General features: G+C 41.5%; 1 protein-coding gene across 4 annotated transcripts in view; it reads right to left on the reverse strand.

Moving 5' to 3' along the window:
• Nucleotides 1-27,029, reverse strand: part of LOC146822776 (beta-Ala-His dipeptidase-like) — a 362,817-nt gene that overhangs the window by 276,338 nt on the left and 59,450 nt on the right. The window contains exon 1 of one of the 4 annotated variants that reach the window (XM_085606965.1): nt 8,738-8,817. The exons of 2 other annotated variants lie outside the window; for them this stretch is intronic. The gene's annotated coding sequence lies outside the window, so the exon portion shown is untranslated. Of the gene's footprint in view, nt 1-8,737; nt 8,818-27,029 lie in introns of those variants that run through there. One more of the 4 variants, XM_085606963.1, reaches the window with a different exon arrangement.

The following is a 27,029-nucleotide window of genomic DNA, read 5'->3' on the forward strand; positions in this document are numbered from 1 at the left end:
TTATCGCCAAGCTGCGGAAACCGGAATTTTTGACATTTTCGCGCTCTCCGCGGAACGCGAAAATGTCAAATTATCGCAATTTCCGCTAACGGAATGAAATTTTCGCCCAGGCCTAATAAATACCCACTTTTAGTCACTCACAAACTTTCACAAATATAAATATATCATAAACAGACACTCCTCTTATGATGCACCAGTGCTGTTTGTTCAAAAGCACACACAATCCCACAGTTCCTCAGTAGAACAAATACAGCACATACACACACCCACATGTATACACAAACTCATACCCAAATCTACATGCAGAGTTCAAAAGCACACACACACCATCGAGAAGGGACTAACGTATGTACAAACACATACTACTAACTTGTTTCATATGTCATGTGTAGGAAGCTGGTTCTCTACATAGGGTACACAAATGCAGTATACTGTGCACAGAATAGAGGCAACCCGTATTGGTTTACAGAGGCACAAATAACAAACCCAAATGCTTTCTTTTGGGGTAGTGTGGGCAAGCAGTTTAGGCTTATCAGAGAGTAGTGCTATTTGTTGCACTCACAGAGCAATAAAGGAGGCACACTCTAGAATAAATCCAAGAACATTTTAGAAAAATAACATGTTTTTATTACATTTTCAACACAAAGAACTTCGTTATCAAGTAAGTACTATTCGAGACATTGATTTTCACAGGTAAATAAGCACACTCAAATTCGTCTTTATGTTGTACTGCTTTCTTATGGGAGAAAAAGCCTATACTGCATACAGTTACTTGCAAGAGGTTTCCGTGGGTCCCCTCCAGGACTTCAGGTACTAGGGGGCCAAAGTCCAAAGAACCACCAACAGTTAGACTTTACCTGCCCTGAAGCGTCCGGGTGCAAAGGTGCAGGTTGTGTTGGTAGCTCTGCTTGCTACACCAAAGGAGAGAGGGGGCCAACTAGAATTAGTCTGCAGAGGGGGAGTTGGGGACAAGTCCGGGAGCTCCCAATGAGGGGCTGGAAACAAAGAAACACAGTCGGTTCTCGGGAACCCGGGCTAGGGTGATCGGGTGCAGAGTGGTTAGGTCCGTTCGGCTTGTGCATCAGAGGCACTCACGGTTGTTGGTCTCACAAGTTGAGGGGACAAAATCAGGACAGCTGGGCCACTCTAGAAGTGGCTCTCTGTGGTGCTAATGTCCCTCAATGGCTGTTCAGTCTTGGAGTCATTGGGGGTCCAGATTGGATTCAAACAGGCTTTGATTGCTGCAAGTGTTTTCCGGTACCCAGGTATTGATGCTGTATGGCTCCAGTTGGTCCTGGCATCTTCTCACTTGGTATAGAGATGGATCTGACCTCCTTGAGCATGGTGACCTCTTCCTGGGTGGCTGTTGTGTCAGTGAGACTGGGGAGAGGCAGAACGGTGGACCGGAATTTGCTGTTTGGTGCCTGCAAGCTGCAGGGGAGAAGCTTCTCTACTCTGAGGGAGATTTTCTGGCACTTTGTGAAGGGCTGGCAGTCCACCAGGGGTATTGGCAGATGCACAGCAGCAGGACAAGTCGGTTTGTTGCGTTTGTTGGGGCAGGCAAGCAGGCAAGGTTTAGAGCCAAAAGTCCGCAGCTGGTCCTCAGTTTTCGCTTCTTTCACTCGTCTTTGTCCACTTCTTCTTGGGTCCATCGGATCTGAGTTCCTGGTGTCAGGGGTGCCACCTAAATGCTCAATTTAGAGGTGTTAAAAGGGAATGTAAGGTAGTAGCCAATGGGCTACCTATCTTTGGGGTGCCTAACACTCCCTGTATGACCTCGTCCATAGGGGAGTTTGCATAACCTTGACCCAGTGTATCTAATTTCACCAAAAACCAATATGGTGGAATTCTCCTTTTCATGTTCACTTCAGGTAGTCCACCTTAGGGGTGTAACTAGTCTGATGGTGAACATGCCTCCTGACTAGCTAATTTTCCCACCTGTCCTGGTTCCAAAAGGGCCCTGGACATGGGGTGCATTTCCCCTGTCGGGGAAAGTCGCAGTCACATATCAAAGCCGGCAGAGGCCTTTGAAGCATCCAGCCTTGATGTGCTGATTACTAGTCATCCTGCTTGGAAGAGGTGACAACACCTCCGCCCGGAGCAGGCATTGTTTCTGCCCTCAGACAACATGGGCTCTCACCTGCGGGGGGGTCAGAAACCTATCTGTGGTGGCAGACTGGTCTATACCAGTCAGTCAGTACACTAGAGATCGGTACGTTTTCAGGGGGCACCTTTAAGGTGCCTTCTGGGTGCAGGTATTAATAAATCCATCACTGGAATCCGTGTGGGCTTTTTTATACGAGATGTTTGACACCAAACATCTTTAGTTTCAGGAAACCCATCACATAACTGAGTAACTTGCAATCACCAGTGCCCAGCACATATACTCAAGATGGCTTCCCTGTTCACTGCCAATGTCCAAGAACTGACATGGACATCACAGGAGCATATCTGCTCATGCAGATATTTCCTCGCATGTAGTATAATGCACCCTGCCTTATGGCTGCAAGGCCGTATGTAGTGGTGACTTACTTATATTACATGCAGTGTCTGCAGGCGTGGCACACAGGAGGTGTCCCAACTTGTGTTTTCACTTTTCTCGGCACCATGTCACTCATCCTGCAATGGCAGTTTGCATGAGTGTGGTGAGGGGTCCCTTAGGGTGTCACAATACCCAACCCCTTGATAAATATGTCCCATAGGGACTTATTTATGAGTGGCTGGTGCCACCGGAGCATCACTTTTTTTGATGCTCCAGCAGCGCAAACCTCTCAATCATATCTGTGAGACGATGCAAAGCCACTCTGTGGCTTTGCAGGGCCTCATAGATATGGAGTAAGAGGAAGCAGTGCAAATCTCTGCCTTGCCTCACTCTGCATCAAGAAGGCGATCCATTGGGGTTTTGGTGGGTTTTCCAACGCAGCACCCATGGATTGTGATGCTGCCCCAGATTTACTTAATCACATAAACCTGGGGCAGCGACAAAACCATACCCCTCCCCAGAGCAGGCGTAACATGGAAAAATGTGTTCATTTCTCCTCGTTTTTTCCTCTTTCTTTAGTTTTCCTTCTGCAGCACTCATGGCAAGAGGGAAAAGCCTCTCTGAAATGTTTATGTGCAGCAAGGTGCCCTTTCCTGCACAAAAACAATCTTGCCTGCAACGGAGGGTCCCTTAAAGCATGGTGCAAGGGTGCCTACGTTTGTGTTAGGGAACAAATTATGTGCCAGCGTAGGAGTAAAGGACAGGAATGCACTGTATTTCATAAATACGGTGCATTCCTGCCCTTTCACATTGACGTAGGGCAGCGCAGCGAGAAGACTTGCTGCGCTGCCCTATGCCAATTCCTCATAAATGTGGCCCTTAATGACGGTACTCCAACATACACAAATAGAGCCTGACCAGGCTGATTCAGCAGTGGTCCCAATGCACACCACTAACCTTTTTCCTAAGGCCTGCTATGTTTACTGATGTGAAAAGGGAGGACAAAGGTGCAAGGCATAAAGCTGATTGCTAGCACCTGCTGACAGGGCGCTCTCAACTGGGTCCTGGCTGATCACTTCAGTTCTCGGTAATGTGTTGTGACCTGGACTATTATGGGCAGGGCAACACTCCAATTATTGAAGTAAAGGTGAGCTGACTCCCACACTGCATTTCAATAACAACACAAGGGGGCAGCACCCCAAAGCACCCACCTCAAGCATCCTAAGCACTGCAAGATAGGGGAAGTTCAGCATTAAAAATGTTGCTCCTGAATTATAGAGGAAAATGGCAGTATACCCTACATACACACACACAAGTGTTAATGTTGAAGTGTGCCTCACTGACTGTAATGCTAAGTGGGAAAATGGTAGCTTACAAATACTGAGGTTCACTGGTGTTCAGAATAATGAAATTCATTCATTCATTCATTCAATAACTTTATTTCAGTGTCAAGAACCATAAAAGTGCATTGTCATAAAAACACAAGAGATATGTACAGTTAAATACAGACTAATACATAACCTTACAGTTAGTTCATCTATCAATATTAACACAAGACTGTACATTTAAAAACCTTTGACCAAAATAAAGTGCATTATTTATTCTGCTCGGACCAGGTCCTGATCCGAAAGTGGGATACAGTACATTCATCCAACACGAACATAGTCCAAAATACATGGCAACATGGAATAAAACTTGGGACAATAAAACCAAGATAAGATGATAAAACTAAAGTTAAAAACAAGCATTTGCAATGCAAAAGGTCTAGCATTTACGCAAGTTTAAGCTATTGGCATTGTAAATGACAATGCGTTTTAACCCCTTGCATGCTCATGACGGAGTGGTTCCGTCATGCTGCGGCCGTTGGCTGCCGCTCCGCCCACGCTGCACTGATTCCCCGCCTGTGCGGGCGATCAATGCAAGTTGGCGGAGTCGTGATGGAACCACGCCGTCATGAGCACAGCTCGCCCGTGACTCATGACGGCGTGGTTCCGTCATGAGCATGGCGGCGCCGCGCTCACCCCAAACGCCCCCAGCGCTGCGGCGGAATTCACGCCGCAGCGAAGGGGTTAATGAGGTTTCAAAAACCAAAACATAAAGAAAAGGCATTGTCATTAACAATGCCAATAGCTCACACTCGCGTAAATGTGAGACCTGTTGCATTGCAAATGCTTGTTGTTTGTTCCTGTCATTCCCATATTACCCTCTGGGCCAATCTGAGAAGTTTGTCTTTGACATTTGATGAAGGTACCAGTTCATCATTTGTCATAATGGCGGTTCATATAAGTATTCATTTGTCATCAACTTTCCAATATGGTCTCATTTCTCAAAGAATTTACTTTTAAAAACTGAAGAACCACTGAAATTTCCCACTTATAGTTTAGCGAGCTAACTATAACGTGTGACCCCATAATGCACTGCTTATTACTGCCCCTAACTTTAATGCCACTTCTGTAGCCTTTGTTTTAGAGTGGTCATTGCCTAAAGCCGTCGGTAAACCAGATCTAAAAACCAATGCTCTTATTTACTGCACGGGGTACCCAGGCCCCAGAGACCTCACCTGTTAATGGTGCCGCAACAACAGCAATAGGAGAAAGGTCAGAGTATCAGAACAACCTCAAAGCCCAGGAGACCGGAAACGGAAATGCAACCTCAGAGAAGGTGATACAGAGCGGGTGCTGGGAGCAAAGCATGGCCCTCACCTCAGGCCCCGGCTCGGTGGTGAGGCTTCTGTCCGCCTTCATGCAGGCAGGCAACAGCCCGAGGTGTAGGTGTTAGGAAGGAGGGCTGAGGTGTGACTGTCTCACCTGTGCCTCGGCGGAAACATCTCTGCCAGCGGTGCCCAGGTGTCAGGGGTGCCCAGCGGCCCCCGCACAGGTCACACTTCTAATGGAAAGAGTTACCAGTGTCAGGAGTGTTGATGCAGGCCCCAGGGAGGGGCCAGGACAGGCATGCCTCTGTGGCCCCTGGTGGGCGGGGGGGGGGCAGGTGTGCAGAGCGGCAATGAGAGCCATAGTAGGGCACGGTCTGAGCACCTCCGGAAGAGAGACGTCGAGGAGAGACATTAAAAAGAGACCGCCGGGAGCACAGGGAGCGAACAGAGGAGGGGAGGGGGTGTGCGGTGAGAGGAGGGGAGCTCAGATAACTCGGGAGAAAGGGGATAGGCAGAGGTAAGCGACAGAGAGAAGAAGAGAACGGAAAACGGAGGAAAGAAAGGGGAGAAAGAGAGCAGTGAGACGGAAAAGAGCGAGGAGGAGAAAGGGAAGAGTGAGAAGAGATGGTAAGGCAGACAAAGGGGGAGAGAAAGAGGTGAAATAGGGAGAAGATGGAGAGACAGATAGAAGACAGACTGCAGCAAAAAGGACGTTAAAGAAGAGAGGAGAGGGGTGGAGCTTTGGAGGATGTGGCACACCTGGAGGGATATAAGGGCCGAGTGAAGCAAGGAAGAGAAGAACGTGAGAGGTGGGGGAACAAAGGGACAGCGGAAAAGAGAGGCAGAGGGAACAGGAAAACTAGAAAGCAGAGGCGGGGTATTTACAGAAGATAGAAGTAAATCGATTGGAGGGACAGTAGTCCCAGACGGTAGAGAGACGCAACCTAGAAAAAAGTGGAGCAAGTCAGCAACGAGGTGTGCGCGCGCCTGTGTCTGTGTCTCTGCGCGTCCACAGACCCCGATCGCTGCGTGTGCCCTGGTCTATCTCCCTTGGGAGCAAACACGGCGACAATAAGTCTTGTTGGCGGCAGCGCTTCGCGCTGCAACGCCAGCGAGACCTAATGATGCAGTCATAGATATTATCTTAGAAAAGTCCGCCGTACGTGCCACATTGAAGTTAAAAAACGCGATACAGCAAAGACAATGGGGGGATGGGTGACATGCTTTAAAGCTCTCAATGCCTCCGCGCAATGCACAAAACCTAAGTTCCTGCATAGTTGAATAAGCCAGCGCTGCCGAGGTATTATATAAGCGGGGCAGAAGAAGAGAACATGTAGTTCTGTCTCTTCCTTACAGTTGCAAGCAGGGCGAATAATGAAATACTCGAGTATTGATGTGTGTGGTAATACCACAGTGGACGATTAAGGTATGGTGTGCTGGGGGTGATGTGAAATGAGATTCTGTGGTGATGGGTGTAAGAAATGGTGTAGGGTTCAGGTAAAGGTGGGGCCTCGCTATCATTGTTGCATCGGGTGTAGTGGTACTGGGGCCAAGAAAGTGGGAGGGACCAATGTCAGCCTATCACGAATGCCTTTTTACTACTCAACCAAGGGGCATGTGAAACCTTTCACACTGGTTGAGACTTCCACTTTTCCTAGTCACTGAGGTAAAAAGGAGTAGCAGCACTGCAATATTAAGCTACAGTCACGTGAGCCAGGTTCACCAGCATTTTCATGGGCTGCCATTCCTTAATACCTACAATAAAGACAGATGGGGCACCCTCATCCTAGTTTGTTTTCAATTGAAAAACCCTGCAGTAACAAAATGACCTCAGTCCCCTAACCCACATAAACAAAAAAGTAATCCATTTCATAAAGGGCCAATCAGCCAGCGACAGACACCTAAGCCACCTAACCTTCATTATTGAAATTGTGGAGCAAGCCCTAAAAATAGGTGGGGGACTAAGCAACATTGACTGTAATTGATTTGTCATAGGAGTGGGAACCCATACGACCATTCAATATTTTTTCAGTTGAAGCTCAGTAAAGTCCGATATATTCAATATTTTCCAGTCAAAAATGAGGTGTACACTTAAAAAAATATGTGTGTGTGTGTGTGTGTGTGGGATGTGTGTGTGCGTGTATATGTGTGTGTGCTTGTTTGTGTATATATTAAAAATAAAAGGACAAATCATTCCTACGTTAAAAAAGATTTAAAAAAGTGTTAGTACAATTATATTTCCCAAGATGAGGTAAACCAGTAGCATGTAGAGAAGCAGATTAAGGGCAAGTCGAATAAATACCTCGATGGCTGAATCTTAGATGTTGGAATATTTTGAATGGGAATATCATAACTGGAGAAATCCCTCTTGGCCTTACTGGGTGACCTTGATTGACCCCTTAGTACACTCAAGTAAGAAGCTATGGGAATGTAGAAAGTCAGATTTTGTACATACCTCCCATGCTCCGTCATAGAAAGAAGGAAGCATTTAAAACACACGGGGGGAGTTCTCTATTTTCTTACAACTGTATGCTGTATCTCTCCTAATTGTATTCTGCTGTATTCTTGTTTTATATTCTTATTTATGAATTTATGCTGGATACTCCTATATTGTGATGTTTTTTGCTTGAAACTTTGTATTGTTTTTTGCCACCTCTTTTACTTTGTCTTTAATAAAAAAAATTGGTACTATAAAACACACGGGGTAGTGAAAAGAGAACCTCAAGATAGATTTCTAGGATTTATCCAAGGAACAGATATTTAATCTTACCAGTTATGTGGCAAAAGGTAAGCCACATTACTTCTTTTGGGCATAATTGGTGACTTAATTCCCAAGCTATCTAGGAATTCAACACCATTCCAATGGCATAATGTGAATGGTAGGCCCCCTGCAGAATGAGTTGAGACTCCCACACCTCACAGAAATGCATATAACTTAGGCTGAAAGGAGGCCTCTAGTGGGTCCTCAAAACCTCATCATTAGTCATAGTAAGAGCAGGGGCTACATTTAGTAATGTATGTTAAGTTAATGTACGCATGGGTGTGCAAAGTTATTACCAGAACATATTTCTTTCATAGAGTAACTTAATGTTTCACAGTATTTTTCTCACGAGGAATTTCGCCCTGATGCTGCAAAGACTTTGCTTCAAGATCAGCATTAGTTCCTATCACTGCACCCTCAGTTTTTCTACTGTCCAGGAATCATGGAATTCCATAGTAAATCGGGGATACAACAAAAGTAGTACTGGAATTCAGTGGTAAGTCGAGAGGGGTACAAACCAGTAAGTCACTCACTTCTACTCAAAGCAACATCATTTGAAATCAGGCCCGGCCTTTTCTTCTTATAGGTAAAGGCGGTGAGGCTTGTTTACGAGCCCCTTGCGCCGCCGGTGCGTCACTTTTTTAAATGGGGAAAAAGTGACGCAGCTGCGGCGCAAGAAGCTTGTAAATAAGCCCCGTTATGTTTTTTACCTGAAGTCTGAATAAAGACTACTACAATAAAGGACCCCAGCACTCACAGCACGAGCCTGGCTGCCTGTTAAATGTACTTGAAGGTACGAAAAATAGATTAAATGATGGTTATTTGTGAAAAGGAATCTTACCTGGCTCGGCAGGTTCTTCCGACTTGCTCTCCTAAAGGTCAGCACATGCCTACAATGAAACTTGAACTCTTTTTAAACATAATGTTACTCATATAGCCGAGTTTATCTTTCCTAATGACTTGCTATAGTTGTAAAATGGAAGTCAGTGAAGGTAAAAATTAACTCTTAAACCGAGATTGAGTTTAACAGAAGTCCTGCAGCAGGCAGTTTTTGCACAAACATGCTTGAGGTTAGTGATTACCCGGAAGGACAGCACCGCCTTCGCAGTCAGTTGCATTTTTTAAGTCTTTTAGTAAGAGATACTAGCTTAAAAGGTAGATGTGTATATCGAAATACCAACAGAACAAATTCAGGCAATTTTGCGTTGTGTAAATTATGCAACACATCAGAGACAACGTCAGTGTGAAATTCCGCACAATTTTCACTTGGTATACCGATTATTAATTTTGTGCAATTTACTAGTAATTTTGCGCTCTTTCCCTGATATTTCTCATACTTCAGGGGGTGGAGGGCATCATTGCACGGTTTTGCACACGCTTGCATAGGACTCAATTCACAGAGTATCATGTGTATCTGTGAACAAACAAAAGCAGTTTCTGAAAGTTCAATCCGAACCCTGATTCACAAAATGTGCGATTGGTAGAATTTGCAAAAGTGCACTTATGACTGCTACAATTCCACACATGCGGTGGTACTTACGTTTAGGATTTTTGGCAGGAATGTGGGCGTTTCATGGCGTGCCACCCTGCACAAGCAGTGTACATGTTTCGGCATTCACATAAACCTTGCAGCTGGTAAACGCATGCAACTTTGCTCCTGCCCAGGGAAAACATGTTTTCTCACGGACATAGAGTTAAAGAGGGCATTAAACATTTACCGCAGATTTACACATGCAAACTTCCACGTTGTGGGAAATTAGCATGTTTAAATGTTTCACATTCGACTACTCCAGCAAATTCATGGCAGTCACATATTTCCTGTAGTACTTTGTAATTTATAAAGAAGCTCTAAATTTTCTCCAAACGTTAAATAGCACCATGGGAGCAAATTTCCAACATTTAACCCATGGGTTTTATGTGTTGGGGCCTTACTTATGCCATCCATTTTAGTGGGTCTCACTGGACAACTGCCGTGGAGGTACAATAGGAGTAAGGCTAACAGATATCTGTGTGTTTACAACTAATAATTGGTACACTTTGCTGACCTTTGTTCTATAAGCCACATTTACTACTCATTATGCTGTAATAAACCATCATAAAGTGTCTAATCAAGATGACTGCAAGAAAAAAAAACTCCATGTTTGCACCCTCTTCTCCTTGACTGAAATATTTCTGAAATGCTATTGGAAATGCCGTTTTCCTTTCAATGAAGCATTTGCATTTTAACATGAAAATAGATTCAGGTAGGTGTCACATGTGTATAAGGGCCTGTGCTCAGACACTCTTATTAGATTAAGAAAAATGTTGACCTTGCCACAGTTCTGCAATATAGTAAGTAGATTTGTAAACCTTAATGGGTTAGATGAAAAGGGCAGCATGTGAAATAAGCACTGGGAAACCCAACAGACCTGACTATTCTACAAATGAAAGTGACTCCTCACTGATTGAAATGCTTGGGTGTGTGGTTTTGGGCATGAGTGAGTGGCCAAATGTGATCATGACTACACAGTTATATGAATGAATGAGTGCAAGGTTTGATAAATGTGTAGGTGCTGTAAAAGTATAAAATGAGTGATTTCATGGAGAATGGATGTTGAATGAGTGAATGTACTGAATGATGTCAAGATGAATTATTTGCGAGTGCGTGAATGAATTGATGAATGTGCGTTTGGATGGATGTAGCGAAGTTGCACCAATCTTACAGGCAGAGGCTCTAACATTAGTCATTGTGTTATAAAAATGTACCAACATTATACCTGTGCAAAAATTTGAACAGGACTGGGCACAATAGTGTTAAGAATGCCCGTTGTAAAAGAATTGCCAACATTGTGCCAGTGCACATATTAGACAAGGAGTGGGAAACATTGTTCTAATGGGATGTACAGTTTGTCAAGAGTTATCGCCATTCTGCTAGTACAAGCATTACACAGGAGTGGACATCATCATACCAATAATATTCACCATATGTGAATAACTGCTATTACCGCCGAAAAGAATGTCAGATTTGCTTCATCTCTCAGAGTGATCCTTGGTGCATGTACGGATTTACGCAATCATCCATTAATCCCAACTGAGTGTTTACACTTGTATTGCATTCAGTAAAAATTATCACATGTTGAAATGTACTCAGTAATCCTTAGTAGAGACTCAGATTTACACCATCACTCATTAATTTTAAATGTTTGTTTTGTTGTTGAATGAATTATATGCCAGCATACACACAGGTCAAAATAGAAAGGTTGATTTACAGCTATGCAGATCTATTTGACCCAAATTAGTGGAAATCTAGTGACAGTATCTGAAGTGGACATTACTTTGCAGAAGGTTCAAGAAGCCATCCTATCCCTTCTTAAAGGCAAAGCCATAGGATCACATGCTCTTCCTTGTGAATTACACAAAGAGTTGACTTAGCAGTACAATGTTCTGTTTTCTTTTGTAGATAACATGATGCCAAGTTCACAATTTGCATTGTGTACTATATAAAGTCGTACTACAGTAATGCTACTCACTTAGTGCAAAACGCAATGTACAAACCTACAAGTGTGATTTCCCATCTCTCCTTTTGTTTCTGTGAGGAGTGCCTCACAGATGTAATTTTACTGCTTAGGGGTTGATTGCAATGCCGTTCGGAAAGCATTCCTGCCGAATCGGTCTTGGAATGTTTTCCATTATATCAAACGACAATGTCTCAATGTGGGTTTCATTTTAAGGAACAAATATAGTAAGCAAAAATAGTGTCTGTTAAGGAGTAAATCAACGTGGGGAGAGACACAGGGAGACAAAAATAAGTTGAAAATTTTGTATTTGAATTACTTAAAGCATGTTGGACATATTAAACATCATATGTGCAAAACACATGGACAGAAAGCACTGCGTTACATTACTGGAAATGTAACCGATAGAATACTGTGCACAAGTGCTCGTGAAAGTTGTGACGGCGCAAGTGACACGTGAAGTGGTATATACAGCGGTGATATAGGGCGCAACAAGGAATAAAATGATACAAGAAATTTTGCAAAAATTAGGACATCCAAACAATCAATGTTGAAAGAATATGAAGAACAATGAATTGGATGCCCATAGCAAGAGGGCGCCAAAAGTAACGCTGTTGGAGTCGACGGCGTTTCGGCCTGTAGAGATCTAGGCCATCATCAGGACTACATACAATTTTAAGGCAGTGCTAAGAATAAGAGAGAAACGTATCTCAAGATACTGTGGACCATGAAGGAATAAAACAGAAAAAAGATAGATAGGAAGACGCTTGTAGCTGCGGTCGCTAATGGTGGTTAAAAACGGAAGGCAGTGAATGAGATGGAACGATCAGTGGCAAGATCCCCGAGTATTTGTGGGTAATCTGCGAAAGAAGACAGTGACAGGCAAGAGTGGGGCGAAAACGGGAGTGAAACAGACAAATTGGTTAGGGAACAGTGTGGTGTAGTGACACCGTGCGTATGGGTGGAATCAAGCCGAGTACGGGAAACATAGGCCAAGGAAGTAGTGCAAACGGGGAGAGAATGGTGAAATTTGGAAAAACTAGTAGGTGGCTTGATTGGGAGCAGAAATGCCGAAGGAAGAGTGAACACCAAGAGCGGGTAGGGCGGTGTGACATGTGGAAGTGAGAAGGGAGGCGAGAGGCTGCCGGAGAGTGCTAACGGAGTCAGGTGGGAGGGGAGGCGAAGCGGGGGCATGAAGGGCTGACATAAGGAGAGCAGAACTTACTACGGTATAGCACTGTGGATGACTAATAACCAAATGGACACGGCATCACGGGTATGGCGAGGTCCGTGTATTCAATCGGGCGGCAGGAAGGCAAAAAGGGAGGGGAAGTGAGGGAGGGATGGGAGTGATCGGAAGCCTAAATATAGGAGAAGGAACTTACTGTAGGAAAATGCGGCTCGGAACCCAGTGAATGGATACTCTGAAAAAGGGGGAAAAACGGAATTAGGATCATTGTCCTGGGCCGGGGAAAAGGCGGCTAGTGTACAAGGCTGGGTACACACGGAGGGGGTACTTACAGTTGAGAGACGAATGAATCGTGCACCGGAGGAATCGTGGCGTGCAGCGAGCCGGCGTTAGTTCGGCAGGATCGTTCGCTGAAAGGCAAGCTGGCGAGGACATAGAAAACCAAGGGGGTCACGTGGGAGGTGGGGCTAAGCAACTAGAGCGCGCCGAGAGCGATGCCGGAAGTGTGGTAAATTAGGGAAAGAAAAGGAAAGAGAGAAAAAGGACTGTATCGATCTTACAAGTTACATAGACAATGTACAATTGAGAAGGACGACAGGGTTCGAGATAATCTGGATACATACATGGCCAAAACAATTGGTCTGATGAGACGAGAGAATATATATGAAAACATTGGTATACATCCAGCTAATGGAGAAACAAAATACATTAAAACATCATAAGATGCAAGGGGAAGCCAGGAAATCAGCAGAGGGAAACAAAAGGAAGCAAAAAGGAGGGGAAGGGGGCGAGGTATGTTGGGGGGGAAAGAGGGGGGGTGTAGAAGGAAAAAAGGGGGAGAAGGAGAGGGCGGGAAAGGGGAAAGAGAAGGAAAAACAATTATACACTAACGGACTAATATCTACAATTTAGTTAATATATTAACGAGAATGAATATGTGAGCAACAGTTACACAATTGCGGTTAGGGGAAAAAAGCAATTTATGAACGAATATACATTCAGGTCTGGTCAGAAAGAAAAGTATATCAACAATTAAAAATTCAAAGAACGAAAGAGCTATGGGAAGAAGGGGGAGGGGGGATGGGGGGTGGGGGGGAGGAAGGAGGACAAGGGGGGGTGGGGGGTGGGGAAAGAAAGGAAGGAAGAAAGACAGACTGAATGAGGGCACTTAATTGTTACATGTAGGTGGCATCCAGGATAAAAAAGCAACAAGACTGAATACAGTTTAAGACAGACAGGGTAGGCAGCAATTGTTAGCATAGATATTATGACAGTGTGGAATTCCATTCATCGAGAGAATTCAGACCCTGTTCAATGGTATTAAAGTGGGCTATCCAACGACATTAACATCTGTTCAAAAGTCTTTGGATATTGCCACCTCTTAAGGGTTTCGATGGTTGGTCAATCACCATCCAAGTAAAATCAGATTCATTGTGATTTTTTTCTTTAAAATGGGAGACCAAGGGTGCTGTCAAGACCCCACACCTGATGCGACTTCGATGTTGTAGGATGCGATCCTTGACCATTTGAGTGGTTTGTCCTATGTAAAGCTTATTACAAGGACACTTTATCGAGTAAATAACATTCTGGGACCTACAATTGGTGAAAGAATGTAGATCAAATTTAAGTCCATTATGTTCAAAGGTTTTGGTATTTGTAGTGGAAGAACATGCCAAACATCTCTGGCATTTGTAATGACCCAACAGAGGTGGTAACTTCCAAGAGCTTCGGACTGATTCAAGCGTAGCGGTGGTTTTGGGCCAAGTGATGGCGTGTACCAAGTGGTCAGCTATGTTTTTTCCTCTGCGATAAGAAAATAAAGGAGGTTCATTGAAGATAGCAAGAGGAGCCAGGATATTCCAATGTGATTTGATAATCCTGGATACTTTGTTACTGGAGGGAGAGAAAGTGGAGACAAAAGGGATCCGAGTGTTAGATCTTCTTTCTTTCTTGGAATGTTTTCCAACTGAATCGGATCAGGGGAGTCCGCATGACCAATTACGATGCACCTGGATGCTTCTGGAAATGATTAGTTCAGGCTCACATTGACTTCAATGGGAGCCTGTGTTCCAACCGAATACACAGGCTCCCATTGAAGAAAGTGGTGGCTGGGAAAAATCGTACACCCTGTGGCGGGCACACACTGTGCATGGCCTGAAAGGTGGGTCCCCTGGGTACCCCCACGGGACTGATTCGGAAGGCCCAGGGTGAAGGGAAGCCTGCTATGAGCCACCAAAGTAAGATTCTGACAGCCAATCCGAGTCGGGACAACTGATTCCGAAAGGCTGTCTAAATCTGACATCAGTATCGCTCGCTTGTAAACGTGGCCAGTAGACACACACGATTCGGCTCGAGTGACTCGGACTTTCCGAATGCCGTCCGGTTCTGATTTGGAAAGTCCGACCATCGTAATTGGTCATTCAGAAAGGTTTCAGATTCGGTCGGAAACAAGGCTTCCGAATCGGATTCGGCAGACCTGAATCCGATTCGAAGACTTTCCGAATTGCATCGTAATCGACCACTAAGTAGTAAATATGGAAGCGACCATGGTAGCGGCTGGAACAAAAGGCCATCCTTAATACTAAACCAGAGGAATTTAGTGAGGAATAACAAGGTGTTTCAGGAGGTTACGGGAGGGGGTAATGGAAGGACATGAACCGGCATACACAAGTGTAATCTCGTTGCTATTCACAAACAATAGTTCTAAAGTTACTGCAGCCAAAAAGGACCCATAATAGTAGTAGTAAAAGTACTCCAACTTAGAGCTGAAGTAAGACCAGCACCAGACATGTTCAACCTCTGGTACTGCAACACCAACCAAATTAAAATATTGGAGCTAGGGACTTAAAACTGTATAGGAAATAATGATAAATTAAATGAAATTGTTTTAAACAATTAAAAATAGAAGTACATTTAATTTATTGTTAAAATTGATGTATAAATAGCAACATTGATCACTTTATTTTAAAATATTTTAATACCCTTTTTGGATTAAAGAATAGAGGTAACTTTAACTCTTATTAAGATAAAATTAAATTATTTTGAATTCATTCGATGCATTACTTTTAATATTTTGTTATATATATATTATCTACTGGCGGTCGCCAGTAGATAGTTATAGTTAGGACTGTGTTTCCATAGGAAATCTCAAAATTCTATTTTGAATAATTTTGGCGCCGGTTGATGAATCCTCGCGAAATTTTCAAAACTAATGGGGCGCTCCGCTCAGCTCTTACCCTGAAAGTCTCGTGGGGATTCGTCAAGCGGGGGCCGAGAAAAAAGGGGGGTCCCAAAACACGTTTTCCCCATGCATTTTCCCATAGGACCTTTAGTCGAAGGTACAGCCCGAACGGCTGAACAGAATTACTTGAAATTTGGCAGAGAGGTAGTCCTCAGGTCAGGCATGTGCCTTTTGCATATATGTTGTCAATCTGTTCAGTAGTTCCTGAGAAAATTGCAATTAAAAGCACATACATATCTATATGCGCGCACCGTGCGCGCACGGTACATGCACGGTACGTGTACGGTGCGCGCACCCTAACGTGCATGAGCATAATTCTGATTGGTGGATTTATGTCAGTCAACATTCGAATCGGTCGAAATCAGGAAGTGTCGGCCGCCATTTTGTTTGTTTTCAGTGCGAGAGTGGAAAAGGAAGGTGGCGAACGTGAAAAGGGGGCAGGGTAGAGATTTCCTGACCCCCTAGCCTTTGTCAGGGGGTCCCTGAAGGACCCCGAAGGGTGAAAAAAACATTTTTTTTTTTTTCAAAAAATCGGGGGTGCGCGCACGGTGCTCGCACCCCCGTCCGCCATTTTGAGTTTTAGAGCCCCTGTCCGCCATTTTGAGTTTTAGAGGTAGAAGAGAGTTAAAAACAAAAGAGGAAAATGTGAAAAGGGGGCAGGGTAGAGAGTCCCTGACCCTCTAGGCCTTGTACGGGGGACCAAGAAAGACCTCTTAGGTGTCCAAAAAAAAAAAAATGTAAAACAAATATCACGGGATGCGCGCACGGTGCGCGCACGGTGGCAAAAAAAACATAAAAAATCAAGTATAAGTGTTTAGATGTTGGTTGGCTCTAAAAAGAGCCGTTGTGTTTATTGAGTGTTTTTTGTACCTACAAGTAAGTACCGATGCAGAGTCTAAAGTTCAAGAGAAAGACTCTGTTACCTTCATCAGTGAAATGAACACCGTCTCCTCTATAAATGCCTTGCATGTTGTAACGCAAGTTGTTGTGGTATATAGAACCCATACCATAGTCTCTGAGGAAAGCAGAAACAGACTTATTGACGTGCTTTCTTGCTTTGTCAATCTGTGGACAATATTGGTTGGACCAGTTCCACTTTTGCCTTTGGCATATATTAGAATATACAAAGGTAGTTTGTGGAAAAAGTGACATCAATTGCACAAAGGTGTCCTTAACAAGCATTTCCAGACCTACCTCAGTTAAAGTGCCTAGGTCATTTCCACCACAGTGCACAATTAAAAGGTCAGGCTGTGGGAGATGTAGAAAGGATTTCACCAAGGGCATTAATTGGTGCCACTTTAACCCTCTCTGACCAATCCATTTAATGTCTGCATTTGGCAAAGCAAGATCTTTGAAAATACCTCTTTTTTTTGCATACTTTTCACTCCAGAAGACATAGCTATGACCTACAATCCACACTGTGAACATCTTTCAAGGAGATCTGGATGCACTCAGAAAGTGTCTTTCAGTAGAATGGCAGTATGAAAAGAAAGATAGTTGTAAAATGGAGGCTTACATACTTTTTTTTAAATAAAAAGAGCTCATTGGCTATTTCAGATCATTCTACACAAAAAAACTAGGCTGTAAGTTTAAATTTTTAAAAGCATGTTTTGTATTGGTTCAGAAAAATGTGTACCCACAGAACATTACTTTAGATTTGCTGTTAGGTTTGAAAAGTCAAGCACTCTTGCTCTTTGGATTAGAAACATTGTGTGCTGAACTTCTGACCTCTCTGCTCACACCAGTGTTCCATGACCTGTTGCTATGGTAGCAGGAAGAAGTCAGGTTGGGGGTAGGAATCATTTGGAAAAGGGTTGAAATTTGCAACCAATAGAAATGTGTGTTCCCATTTGAAAAAATGTGGGAAGCACTATGATTTGAAGTTAACATGTAAATGTGTGAAAAAAGAGAGGGAAACATTGCCATTTACTGGTTCTGCTGAGAGGTGTACAGTTCAGAGATTCAGGCTCTGATAATCTGCTGTGTGTGTGCCACATTTCTTTCTCAACTAACTACTTTTAAAGGTGAGTTATGAATTTGAAAGAGGATGTATGTGGTGCATTTTGATAAAAAAAAATGTAAATGAGATTCTTGTTTAAAAGTTGTGTTTTACATTTTATGGTTTGGAAGAAATTTAACTGCCATGAACTTGTCAGATAATATGGAGTATGTCTTCAAAATAAGTCAAGGTGTACTGGTATCACCCAGGAATTCTGTTTTCTGTCTAGAATCACACCATGAGTCTGTGTGCACACAGGAATTTGTTGACAGAGATTTAATTTGTGGTGGTCTGGTTCTGTAAGACTTGCATTCGTAGGAAAGGGGCAGCTTGTTTTCTTGAACTGTGATGGTTTGCACTGTGTGGTATTTCAGATAGCAGTGTGTAACGCTAACACATTTAATGTCTCTAAGGCTCATTTCCTTTGCTATAGTCTAATCACTCACCCAGGTTCCATATGCTCATGCTCTCAAGTAGCTGTTAGGACATGTGCTCTTTTCTACCTCTCTAAACTATAAGGAAAATGAGTCAGGCTCTTACAGTAATTATTACTTGTAAAACCACAGCGGTAAATGTGCTTTGAAATTGCCAATAAAAATCGTTTTCTGCCTAGAATCACACCATGAGTCTGTGTGCACACAGGAATTTGTTGTCAGAGATTTAATTTGTGTTGCTCTTGTACTGTAAGACATGCATCCGTAGGAAAGGGGCAGCTTGTTTTCTTGAACTGTGATGGTTTGCATTCAGCAGAAATCACTATCTCACAAATGAGAGGCAAATGCTAACACATTTTAAAAAAACAGGGTAGATTTTCATTCCACACCTGCCATGGGTGAGGTAGATCCTACATGTTCCAAACTGAAATTAACCCTTACCCCACATGTACTCTTACATACATCTGTGCAGTCTTCATGCAGTTCTGCAAGCGTCCATGCAGATCTCTCTTTCACCTGACAATATACAGTCTCCAGAAGCACGCTCTTAGAACACAGACAGTTGCTTCTCTTGCACTCCCATGCTAAGTATTCAGCACTGTGTGGTATTTTAGATAGTAGTGTGTAACTCTAACACATTCAATGTCACCAAGGCACATTTCCTTTGCTCTAGTCTAATCACTCACCCAGGTTCCATATGCTCATGCTCTCAAGTAGCTGTAAGGACATGTGCTCTTTTCTGCCTCTCTAAACTATAAGGAAAATGTGTCAGGCTCTTACAGTAATTATCACTTGTAAAACCACAGCGGTAAATGTGCTTTGAAATTGCCAATGAATAATCGTTTTCTGCCTAGAATCACACCATGAGTCTGTGTGCACACAGGAATTTGTTGTCAGAGATTTAATTCGTGTTGCTCTTGTACTGTAAGACATGCATCCGTAGGAAAGGGGCAGCTTGTTTTCTTGAACTGTGATGGTTTGCATTCAGCAGAAATCACTTTCTCACAAATGAGAGGCAAATGCTAACACATTTGAAAACAACAGGGTAGATTTTCATTCCACACCTGCCATGGGTGAGGTAAATCCTACATGTTCCAAACTGCAATTAACCCTTACCCCACATGTACTCTTACATACATCTGTGCAGTCTTCATGCAGTTCTGCAAGCGTCCATGCAGATCTCTCTTGCACCTGAAAATACACAGTCTCCAGAAGCACGGTCTTATCACACAGGCAGTAGCTTCTCCTGCACTCCCATGCTAAGTATTCAGCACTGTGTGGTATTTCAGATAGCAGTGTGTAACGTTAACACATTCAACATCACCAAGGCACATTTCCTATGCTCTAGTCTAATCACTCACCCAGGTTCCACATGCTCATGCTCTCAAGTAGCTGTTAGGATATGTGCTCTTTTCTGCCTTTCTAAACTATAAGGAACATGTGTCAGACCCTTATAGTAATTATCACACGCAAAACCACAGCAGAAAATGTGCTTTGAAATTGCCAATGAAAAATCGATTTCTGCCTAGAATCACACCATGAGTCTGTGTGCACACAGGAATTTGTTGTCAGAGATTTAATTTGTGTTGCTCTTGTACTGTAAGACATGCATTCGTAGGAAAGGGGCAACATGTTTTCTTTAACTGTGATGGTTTGCATTCTGCAGAAATCACTATCTCACAAATAAGAGGCAAATGCTAACACATTTGAAAACAACAGGGTAGATTTTCCTTCCACACCTGTCATGGGTGAGGTAGATCCTACATGTTCCAAACTGCAATTAACCCTTACCCCTCATGTTCTCTTACATACATCTGTGCAGTCTTCATGCAGTTCTGCAAGCGTCCATGCAGATCTCTCTTGCAAATGAAAATACACAGTCTCCAGAAGCACGCTCTTATCACACAGGCAGTAGCTTCTCCTGCACTCCCATGCTAAGTATTCAGCACTGTGTGGTATTTCAGATAGCAGTGTGTAACACTACCACATTCAACATCACCAAGGCTCATTTCCTATGCTCTAGTCTAATCAATCACCCAGGTTCCATATGCTCATGCTCTCAAGTAGCTGTTTGGACATGTGCTCTTTTCTGCCTCTCTAAACTATATGGAAAATGAGTCAGGCTCTTACAGTAATTATTACTTGTAAAACCACAGCGGTAAATGTGCTTTGAAATTGCCAATGAAAAATTGTTTTCTGCCTAGAATCACACCATGAGTCTGTGTGCACACAGGAATTTGTTGTCAGAGATTTAATTTGTGTTGCTCTTGTACTGTAAGACATGCATCCGTAGGAAAGGGGCAGCTTGTTTTCTTGAACTGTGATGGTTTGCATTCAGCAGAAATCACTATCTCACAAATGAGAGGCAAATGCTATCACATTTTTAAAAAACAGGGTAGATTTTCCTTCCACACCTGCCATGGGTGATGTAGATCCTACATGTTCCAAACTGCAATTAACCCTTACCCCACATGTACTCTTACATACATCTGTGCAGTCTTCATGCAGTTCTGCAAGCGTCCATGCAGATCTCTCTTTCACCTGACAGTACACAGTATCCAGAAGCACGCTCTTAGAACACAGGCAGTAGCTTCTCCTGCACTCCCATGCTAAGTATTCAGCACTGTGTGGTATTTCAGATAGCAGTGTGTAATGCTAACACATTCAACATCACCAAGGCTCATTTCCTATGCTCTAGTCTAATCACTCACCCAGGTTCCACATGCTCATGCTCTCAAGTAGCTGTTAGGACATGTGCTCTTTTCTGCCTCTCTAAACTATAAGGAAAATGTGTCAGGCTCTTACAGTAATTATCACTTGCAAAACCACAGCTGAAAATGTGCTTTTAAATTGCCAATGAAAAATCGTTTTCTGCCTAGAATCACACCATGAGTCTGTGTGCACACAGGAATTTGTTATCAGAGATTTAATTTGTGTAGCTTTTATTGTGTAAGACTTGCAGTCGTAGGGAAGTGATAGCTCATATGATATGTTTTGAAAAGCTCTTAAAAAATATAGTAATATATATAAATTACATAAAGGTATTTTTTTTTTAGTTTTTTTCAGGTATTGCTGAACAACACTGAAATAAATTAAAGATGCCTATAAAATCAAGAATGAGAAAAGAACAGCAACAACATCTATATTTGAAGACAACTGGACAAAAAAAAATAGTTGAAGAGCCTCATGTTGGAAAAAAGACAAAGCCTTCTGGTAAGCAGACTAAGGATTTTTTTAAAAATATCTTCAAGCAAAGAAAAAATGTAAGAAATATATCCACTGGAAATAGTGTTTCAAGTAGAAAACAACCAGACAATCGACAGAATATACTAAATGCTAATGTACAATCAGAAGTAAGAAAGAATGATTTAAAAAGAAAAATAGATTTTAAAAACATTCGTAGAAAAATGTTTGAGAGAAGAGTGATGTTCAATTTGCTGAAGGATGTGAAAAAATATAGGAAGAAAGCCAAATTTTATAAGAAAAGGAAACATATTGAATCAATTGTTGCCAAGGCTTTGGAATTAAAAAGAAAACTATTCATTTTAATTTTGAACAGGATCCGTACATTAGATAAATTAGTGAATGTAATGAAGTCCAAAAGAAAAAGAGAAGTGAAAAAAAAAACTTTTGTAAAGTGTTCTTAGGAGAATGGAAGCATAGTTCAAGTACTGAACCATTTTTTAATGAAGAGAGTTATCTTCAAAGTAATAGTTTGCTGTATGCAGTTGACACCAGTGGTCGAGCTTATGAAGTTAAGGATGGTTGTGTAATGGAAAAGGAGAAAATGGTTCCAAGGAATGAGGAAGAAGTGTTAGCTGATGAGGTTATGGGGAGACGTCCTAAAGCCCCAGTGTACACTTGGAATTGTAGTAGTATTTGTACTGTACGACAGGAATCAATTGATAAATTTCGTGATTTTCTAAGAGAATATAGTAAAAAAAAGTGTAAAACAGAAGATTAAGGTGCTTCAAAGACTAGATCCATGCAGAGTGAGAGAGAATACTGGTTTGCAAGGACATTCTCTGGCTTGTCTTTCTAGGAAAGTTTGCCAAAGTGTTTTTCACCATTTTAGGATGCTGGCTGTTCATCATACTGAAATGAGAAAGTTTGTGAGAAGATTGTATTTTGCTAAAAGTCCAGCTTTAACGTTAAATGAGTTGAATAATGCTCTGTTCTGTGGATCTGTAACAGATGTGAAGAAGGTTTGTGAGGATATTGAGTTTTGTTACTTTGGTACAGAGCAAGAAAGTGCAGGAAATGACACAGTTATTGAAGAAAATGTGGAAGAGAATGTAGAACCCACTGTTAGTAAAACATTTGAAGATCAAATGACAAAATTTACTATCATCTCTAATGAAAGACCAAATATTACTTGTATTTGTTGCCGGAGAAGCCATTATAAAAATCAAACAAGGTATGTTGATCTCTATAAAAAAAGTGAAAAAGAAAATAATACTAAGTGGATGGATTTTGCTACATATTTGTTTCTGGAAAATTGTTTTGATTTGGGTGCATATCACCGTATTTGTAAATACTGTTATAACAAATTAGAAGAAAATAAAATGCCAGCAAGAGATGTACATAGTAACTTAGAATTGGTTGAAATTCCTGCAGAACTTAGTGATTTAAATACGTATGAGTCTATACTCTTTCAATGTGTCCATCCTTTTCAGACTATAGTTCGTATGGAGCCCAAAACAGGCAAATTACCTCCTTCAGATTTACAAAGAGGTTTAAAAGGAAGAGTTGTCTATTTGCCATTAGATTTGAAAAAAAATATTGAAACAATTGATGCAGATAGTTTGGAAAGTGAACCATTAGTTATTCTGGTTAATGGTGTACCTACAAAGAACAAGAAAATTTGGCAGGAGCTGGTGGATGTACAAAAAGTACAAAGAGCAAATTTATATTTGAAAAGAAATAATAAATGGTATGAATCAATTTATATGGAAGAAGATGAAGAAGTTTTACTAGCAGACTCAGGAATACCAGCTGGGCAAATTGAAAAAGTGGATGAGTCAAAAGAAGAAGAAATTTATGAACATTTCAGTATACATCCTCTTCATTCTAAAGAAGTTATGGGAAACACTATTGATCTCTTTCAGATGAAAAAAGCTAAAGGAACTCCCGTGAGTGTATGGGAGGAGAGCTTGGAAGCTCGTTGTTTTCCCCAGCTGTTTCCTACAGGAAAAGGTGGACAATATGATGAACGTCCAGTACAGATTCCTGCTTCTGAGTATCGGACTACAAGGTTATATGCAGAAGATCCAAGATTTCGTCAAAGTATTCCTTATTTGTTCCATCTTTTATTTGAAAGTGACTTATCAGCACTATCTTATGCAGTAAATCACATTTTGAAAACTGGAGTATATCTACATAATGTGTCTGCAAAGGATTTTCTGAACAAATTGCAACAGCGAGATGATCATTTGGAATCACAATTAATAAATCTGATGGCTTGTCAGCGTAGGACTAATGAATATTGGTACCGATGCCATGGAGAATTGAAATGTATGTTACGGAATTTAGGAACTCCTACATGGTTCCTTACCCTAAGCTGTGCAGAGTACGCTTGGGATGATTTACAGGATTTTCTTCGAGAGGCAAATTCAAATATTGAAAACATCCAATACAAGACAGCAGGAGAATTGTGCTCATTGGATCCGGTTAATGTTTGCAGATATTTTAATCACAGATTTGAGGCTATGATGTCCTTCATCTGCAATAAAAAAAATCCACCTCTTGGAGAAGTTGTGGATTTCTTTTGGAGAAAAGAGTACGAAGCAAGAGGTGCTCCTCATAGTCATATGCTGTTGTGGATCAAGGATGCTCCAAAATTTGGAACAGATTCTGATGATGCAGTTTTATCTTTCATTGAAGGATATGCAACATGTGCTATACCTAAGAGCACAGAAGAAAAACACTTAAAAGAGCAAGTATTACGTTTCCAAAGTCATCGGTGTGGAAAATACTGTCGACGAAAGTACAAGAGTAAAGATAAATTCTACACAAAATGTCGATTTGGATTTCCACGACCTGTTCTTTCAAAAGGAAGAGTAAACAGTTTTATGTCAGCTGTGCGACATACTATTACAAGAAAATCGCCTAAGATTACCTACAACCTAAGAAGAAAAGAACAGTCAAAATATATAAATGACTACAACCCAGTCATTTTATCCATGTGGAATGCTAACATGGATATACAGTATGTAGCTGACAATTCTATTGCTGTTGCTCGGTATGTCACATCTTACATCACTAAATCTGAGAAAACGGAATTGAAAGAAATGTGGGAAGAGATTTCTCACGAGAAGACTGTCAGTAAAAAGCTATACAGTTTCAGTTTAAAGATGTTATCGCATCGAGAAATTGGATCCTACGAATGCTCAGATAGGTTATCATCTGGAAGTCTGTACTCCAAATCCAGAAGAATAATTTGGGTAAGTTTACGCCTTGCAGGAATGAGAAATCGGGTACTGAAATCTATTCGAGAAATTGAATATTTAGCAGAGTACGAACCTGAAAGTACAGACATTTTAAGAACAAACATGGTGGACACATATTACCCAAAGAGAAGTCATCATCTTGAGAACATGTGTCTTTATGAAGTGCTGCAGAACTACATTTATAAACGGAATGTCACAGAAGACATCAAAAATGGAAAATATAAAGTCATTGGTGAGGAAGGATGTTTGGTAAAACAAACAAAAGGAAGTTTGATTAATCACAGAAAGCTGAGTTGCGACACTACTGACAAGAAGGAATTTTACCACTTAGCACTTTTACAGTTGTTTAAACCATGGCGCTCAGAGGATGAATTACTTGGACATTTTCAAAGCTATGAAGATTCCTTTAATGCATGCAAAGATACCATCGAATGCAGTACTTTCACAACTTATGTAGAAATGTTAAATGAAGAAATTGAACAAGAAGCAACAATTGCAGCTGAAGTAGCTAGAGACAGTTCTCAAGACAGTCAAAGTTCTGGGACGCTCAGTCAAGATCCCCTAGGACAACCAATCGTAGAAAATGAAGCTGCAATAGCCATGACTGAAGTGGAAACAGCTATGAATCAAGCTCAGGAAGATTTAATAAACTTACCAAGTTTGGAACAGCAACTGAATGATGAACAAAAACAAATTTATGAGGAAGTCATAAAACAAATTGATCATGGATTACTACATGAAAATAAAGAGTGCTCATGCACATCGTTTGAACCAATCAGAATGTATGTGAGTGGACAAGCCGGAACTGGAAAAAGTTTCCTGATTAAAGTAATTAGAAGCTACCTACAGCAAAAAACAGATTCAACTTTGTCTTGTGTTGTTACTGCTCCAACTGGGTTAGCAGCATATAACATAAAAGGAATTACCCTCCATCGTTTGCTAATGTTACCAGTAGAGCACGAGAACAAAATACAATACCACAAGCTAACAGGAGAAGCATATTTTGAAGTTGCAAGAGTATTGAAAAAAATTAAAGTTCTCATCATTGATGAGGTAAGCATGGTATCAAACTTAATGCTTGCCTTTGTGCATTTAAGAATGCAGCAAATTCTAAAGACAAACTATGACGTGCTATTTGGAGGAAAACATGTTATAGTTTTTGGGGATCTTCTGCAGCTCACTCCAGTTAAAGGACAACCAGTATTTCAAACCCTTACACATGAAGACACGAAAAAGTCATTAGGAAGTATAGGTAATGTGAATATTTGGACATACTTTGAGTGTAAAGAACTCATTACCAATATGCGGCAGGCAAATGATGATGATTATGCAAGTATTCTCAAAGATATCAGAATTGGACTACTCACAGAACATGGCAGAAAAGCTTTACAGAGTCGATTGCTATGTAATTTGTTCCCAACAGAACAAATTGTTCCAGAGAAAATATACAAGGAAATTGCTGGAAAAAATACTGTAATCTGCTTAATGCCAACACTACATGAATGCTCTATATTCAATCAAGAACTTTTGAAATTGGAAAATGAAGAGATTGTCAAACTGGAAGCTGTGGATAAAATACAACATGAAGGAATAACTATTATATTGACAAGCAAATTGACAAGTAAATTGGATTCTCTAGAGAAAAACATCTCGAAAACAGCCGGTTTAGAAAAGAATCTTTATGTATGTATGAACTGTCGAGTAATTTTAAGACGTAATTTGGATGTAGAGAAAGGTTTAGTGAATGGAGCTATGGGTAGAGTTGTCGGTTTTGTTAATTACCAGAAAAAAGTTGGAATTGAATTTTTAAAAATAACCTTTGATCAGATTGAAGAGGTTAAAGACATTTGTCGTTGTTCAGTTCGTTTCTTGCTTGTGAAAGACTTATATGTACGTAGGAAGCAGTTTCCATTTTCTCTAGCATATGCTGTAACTATTCACAAATCTCAAGGATTAACTGTAGATAGTGCTTTTGTAAACATTGGATCTACTGTGTTTAAAGAACATATGGCATATGTTGCTTTGTCACGAGTGAAAAAATTATCTGGTTTATTCATGATAGACTTTGATGACTCAAAAGTTAGTGCTGATGCAAACTGTGTAAAGGAATATAATAGATTAAGAAGAAGCTATGCTCCTCATTTAGGTCAGTATCCTGTGTTTGAAAAACGTGTTGTTTGTCCGAAAAGGAGAATTGAGAATATCTGTAATGAGGATGTACAGAAGAGAAAACAAAAGGAGAGTGATGTGATTCCAAGCAAAAAGAAAAAGGACAATGTTGAAGAGGTTGTTGGTTGTCATTTTGAAAATAGCTCTGGTGTCAACTG

The sequence above is a fragment of the Triturus cristatus genome, chromosome 5_2, assembly GCF_964204655.1.
Source record: "Triturus cristatus chromosome 5_2, aTriCri1.1, whole genome shotgun sequence".
In the NCBI taxonomy this organism is placed as follows: Eukaryota; Metazoa; Chordata; class Amphibia; order Caudata; family Salamandridae; genus Triturus; species Triturus cristatus.